We start from the raw sequence: 6000 nt of genomic DNA, 5'->3' as shown, positions 1-6000 counted from the left end.
AAATTTAGTAGAATTTAGAGACCTATTTTGTTGAGGACTTAGCTTGGTAATGAGAACCAACATTCATTACCACCATGGTAACAACACGGATTGTGGTAATAACGCGGATTACGCACCACCTTTGATTGAGAGAGAGAGAGAGAGAGAGAGAGAGAGAGAGAGTAGACATCTTGATTAAAATCTATACCTTAAGGAAGCCTAAAATTTAGACTTAGCATATGCATTCCATAGCATGTGGCCAACATGGAGCCTACAAAATTGTGTTTTCATCAAGACATGTACCTACTACTTAGACCTAAGAGATTTGCAAATATTTGCAAGAAGCAAGGCCAACATGCATGTTTGTTTAATTGATTTAGACTGTTGTTATGTCTTTTTCAAGATGTGGACTAACCTTGTAATCAATTTTACCAAGTTTTCCATATTCAAGAAATCCAAGCAACTAATATTTTAAGACCATAAATTGCCCACATGCAAGGAGTCATATCATAAAGTGGACCTTAGACTTTGACCTTGAATGTAAAGCTCAACAATTTGGCCATTTGCTTGCAAAGAGTCTCATCAAGCTAAGCAAGCGCACATTCTAGCTTGAATTGAACGTTTCTAGTGGATCATAAATGCCAACAAAATCAATGACATGTAAGAAGCTCCAACAACCATACCCAAACACAAGCTCCAAGAATGATTGCCCGGAATAGCATAGAAGGGAGCATCATGAAGGTAGAGGGACTCAAAGTCACCCAAATCCCAATTCACATAGGGCTATTAGAAGCTACCCACATAGGAGAAGGTGAGAAAAGGTAATACTTGATGGACAAGACATTTGATGGGCGTTCCTTCAAGCACATGCGAGATGAAAGGCGGGGTAACTTTTGCGAATGCAACTGTATCCAGTTGGAGGAGATAACTTGAAAACAATTACCCCTCCTCGTATGGGTGCCCCCTTTGAAATGATCATTATAAACCCTAAGGACGTTTGCAAGTACATGTAAGAGAATTCTTGAATAGGTATTGCAACATGTGGGGATTTGCTAAAATACATGAGCAATAAGGCTTTAAGGTTGTTTACTAGTGAACTTAAAAATGTGCATTCAAATTTTAGTTGAAACCACGTTGTAAACTAAATAGTTCGTTGTAAACTAAATAGTTAAGGTCAAATTCATCGTAGGGTTTTCATTTTTCTTTTGGAGATAGACATGGATTTTGTATCTGAAAAGAAGGTAAGTTATAATTACAAAATCTAGTATTTGCCGACCCAAATTTCTAAACGTGGAAAATTCTACGTTGGCACTGTTGAAGCCAGTTGCTAATGCAATGATTCGATGTTTTACTACAAGAATGTGGCCTTGATTATCGCGTGGAAATTACTTTTTTAGAGAGAGTGAATTTGGATGCTCGATCATCTTTGGGTCTCCTCTCAAAGCTTGTTTCTCTTCTTCTATGGTCCCTTCTATCATGCTATATGCTATAGAAGAAGACTCCTCGTATGTGAAGAGAATCTCTTCATCTCTTGTGAGTTCTTGCGCGATAGTTCTATTGAACATTGTCTCTCCTCCAGTAGTGCCATCGTCTCTTGGTCGCCTTGTTTTAAAGGAAATGTCAAACAAGAGACCCATTTTTTTTTAATATCTTGACAAGATTTCACATCTAGGGTAGATCTTTCTCTTTTACTCTTATTTGCATTCCTAAGGCTCAATCTTTACAAGAAGTTTTGGACAGATTCTCACAATAATTCTCACATTGTGACTTACCTCAACATCATGAGCTTCTGCGAGGGAGGGACCACATACCTAGCTAGGTACGATTAGGGGCAAGGGACCACCGGCCCGATGGGGGGGCCGATGGTCCCTTGCCCCTCATCGCCCCACCGGGCCGGTGGTCCCTTGCCCCTAATCGTACCTAGCTAGGTATGTGGTGCCTCTCGAGCATAAGCTCATGATGTTATGCATTGTGTGAAAAACACTGAAAAAGACTCCATTTTCCTACATGAGAAATTTTTTATATCTTCTTGTGATTAAGCAAAGGAAAAAAAAATCCCCACGATAACAATTAAGAGGTTTACTTGAATTGTGTTTGAGAGAGAGAGAGAGAGAGAGAGAGAGAGAGAGAGAGAGAGAGACAACGTGCATGAGAGTAGCTGACAAGGATGCAGCGCAGAGAGCGAGAGAGAGAGAAGGAAGGGAGGGGCGGAGAGGGGGGGGGGGGCAAGGCACATCAATGTCGCTGCAACCCAGCTCGAAGCAAGAGTCGTGAGGCTTTCATGCAGATGGGAGATGTCGGCTGCCCTCCCGGCAGCAAATGCTACGCAGACGCTCGCGCAAGCTGGGCCAATCACATCCCAACACGCACCCTCTCTCCCCTTCCTCAGCACCAGCTTTGCCCGATATTATAGTCCTAGTGCCCTGGTGTCAGAAAAAGGAAGAAGGACGAGTCGCTCTCTCTCTCTCTCTCTCTCTCTCTCTCTCTCACACACACACACACAGCCAGGCCAATAATCATTTCTGCTAGCCAAATAAAAAATAAAAAAAGGGGCACACTTAACACTTATTTTCCCTGGTTTTAGGTTAAAATTTGACTTGACCTACAGTGAAGTTTGTAAAATTTTATATGTTTTCTAAAATGTAACACATGTAATAGTGTAATATAGAGAAAACCCTAGCTAGATTTTGAGCTTTCCTTGAAGAAAATCGATAAAATTTAAGTATTTTTGGTGTAAATACGAACAATTGCGTAAAATTTTAAACGGAAAACCGAGGAAATTTTAAGTGTGCCCTTTTCTTCTTTTGCTTGAGCCAATAAATTTGTGTGTGTGTGTGTGTGTGTGTGTGTGTGAGAGAGAGAGAGAGAGAGAGAGAGAGAGAGAGAGAGATTACATAACCGGGGTTTAGTGTACTTTTAACCGGCCAAAGTCAGGATGATACTCTCTCTCTCTCTCTCTCTCTCTCTCTCTCTGTCTCTCTCTCTATATATATATATATATATATATATATATATAAAAGGATGATATACTCTCTCTCTCTCTCTCTCCCCTTATATATATATTTATTTATTTATTTATTTATTTATTTATAAGGGGAGATCTCTCTCTCTCTCTCCTATACTCTCTCTCTCTCTCTCTCTCTCTCTCTCTCTCCCCTTATATTTATTTATTTATTTATTTATTTATAAGGGGAGATCTCTCTCTCTCTCTCTCTCTCTCTCTCTCTCTCCCCTTATATATATATATATATATATATGGGGCATAGTCTTGTACAACATCAATTTCTAGCTATGCAAAAGGCCCCTTTTAATGATTTGTGAAGCCCACCACCATCTCCTCTTCTCCTTCTTCTAGTGCTCGACAGTGGTACTTGAAAACGTCCCTCACCTTGGTGGGCATCACAACTCTAGTACTCCTTTCTACTCTCATCTCCTCAATGTTGTTGTGGATAAGACTACTAGTACATGCACTCAATGCCAACCACCACAAAGAGCCATACCTACGTCTTTCTTTGAACTATCACACCATTGCTCTCATACCCCATCTTGTAGTGTGACTTCCCCCATTGAAAATGTAAAAGCTCTTCTATGTAAGCAAGTATTCACGCCATGCATGATTATCAGTTATTTTTTCAACAAATAACTGAGCCTCATGCATGCCCCACGTGCATCAGTAATTTGTCTTTTATGCAACTATCCAAGGCCTTTTGTAACTATGCCGATTTTGGCATAGTTTCATCAGTAAGATCTTGCTAATAACTATGCTTCTCGTAGCCAAAAGATAACTTTAATTTGACCTAATGATTTTTCAAAGGAAAAATTTGGGTAAATTGCTATAATTCCCACCATATTAACTAATGTCTAGCTCTGTAACTAATCATAGTTTATCGCTTACTTTGCCCTCAAACCCCCCCCCCCCCCCCCCCCAAAAAAAAAACGTTTTTTTAGGAGTAATGTTTTTGTCATCAATTAAAAGGGAGAAATGAAACTTGGCTTTAAAAAACATACAATGAAAAGATCCACATCAAAAGGTTACTTTCCATTCAAAGTGACACTCCGATGTTTCAAAAGAATAGAACCAAAAGAACTAAAATATCAAATCAGTTCCATTTTGATTTGATGGTCTTATTTTATTTAGCTATTCAAAATAGCTATTTTAACATCTCATCAAGAAAGCAAGAAATTTCGCCATTATTCCTCATGTTGCCTTCCCAATCAAGGAATTACCACCTATGACACAAGTCTTGTTGGCTCTTGCATGCAGAAGTGATGAGGTGAACAAATAAGTTGAGACTACACATATGGAGGATGTCGCTAGCTTAGTGAACTATACCCTGTCCATGTAGAAGTAACAGCACAACCCTCGGGGTTTGAGTTCATAGGGGATTTTTTTTTTAATCTATTGAAATACGGGCATGAATAGATTGACCCCTCTTTTTTATGAATCAAATGGTTTCTTTTTTCCAAAAAGGAATTGAAAACCCCCTCTTGTTAATGTATCTATGTTAAATTGCTTAAATTCTCAAAAATAACAAAACCCTCTTGTTGAACTCACATGGTATATTAACATGATTGCGTAATTGGGGAACCCAAACCCCCCCCACACCCCGGCGCGCGCGAGGTACAACCTCCCAAGGTGGAACTTTCCTTTTAGCAATATGAATGACCTTTGGCACCTTAGGGGCCTCATCAACAATAGGCATACTATTTGAGCCCATTAGAAAGAGGTATCCTAATTTAGGACAAGGCATAGAACTACAAACTCAAAATAGGTTTAATGAGCCAACATAGACAATTATAAGGTAAACCAGGTGAGATCATCAAAAGGGGGATTAAAAAAATTGAAAGAAACTTATAGCTATTTACTATTCTATATAGCTATCTCAGTACTGAAGTGAAAGCACTGCATACAACTCTAACTCTACTTTCACAAGCTCATTCATCCATTCGGTCCTTTGGTTTGCCCCTTGAATGATAGGCTTTTTAAGGGATGACCACATAAATAACATTGGACTCATTATTCTTGAGTTTTTCTTGTTCTTCCCCCAACTTGCAATGAAGCATGTGCACAAGAAGTTTGGTTGTATCACTTATGTGTCTCCATTTGAAATTTCTCTTGTGTTCTTTATATCCTTGCATTCAAGGGTGCGCCCTTCTTGTTTTGCCCACATTATGCTCACAAAATATCTTGCATTTACAGAAAATATAAATGCTAAAAAATGTGCTCTCCCTCCTTTATCACACATGTTCATACACCAATTGCAATGGCAGACAAAGTAAAATCATTAGAATGTCGTAAAGAATGTTTAAAAGTAAGTACTTCATCCTCGCATAAAATGCAAATACCAAATATTGCAAACGAGAAAGGCAAGCACACATGTCGAAGCATACTTGAATTCCTAGTAATGTAGCGAGAGTAATGTTAAGGAATAATCATTGCTAGACCGTCACCTTCGTAGGATTAGTTGAGGATGAACAAATGTGACGGAGAAGACAATTCCATGTGAGCTTGAATCAAGAAATTAGATTATTGAATTCACACAAAGTTTGATGGTATTATTATGTTTGAACATTGAGAAACCTATTGCTAAACATGAAAACCGACATTGTGGACATTTGAGGCATGACGGTCACAAAGCATGCTCTACACAAAGAGTAGGGCCACAAATGTTTGATCACATCTTTTGATGTATCATGGTGCATGTGTTCAGATTCTTATGCACATGTTTCTCAACTCAAGCTTGTGATCAACTTTTGGATGCTCACTTAAGTGTAATGCGTTTATGTTTGCAAGTATAGTAAGCCTTTTCAATTTTCATAAGGTTGGAGATGTACATCGATCGAAGGACGAAGTCTTACTCAAACACATAATGACTTGCCACATATGATTGTACTGATATGTATCTTATGTGGTCCTGCTTTCTTAACAATGCTCACAATATGGCATTCCAAGTGATCGAGTGATATGGTACCTAAAGCCATGGCAAATTCCTTTCAGATGGCCACAGAATGCTCACTCCT

Source organism: Adiantum capillus-veneris, chromosome 15 (assembly GCF_014529385.1).
Source record: "Adiantum capillus-veneris isolate H3 chromosome 15, ASM1452938v2, whole genome shotgun sequence".
Classification (NCBI taxonomy): domain Eukaryota; kingdom Viridiplantae; phylum Streptophyta; class Polypodiopsida; order Polypodiales; family Pteridaceae; genus Adiantum; species Adiantum capillus-veneris.
Note: the sequence above shows the minus strand (reverse complement) of the source record.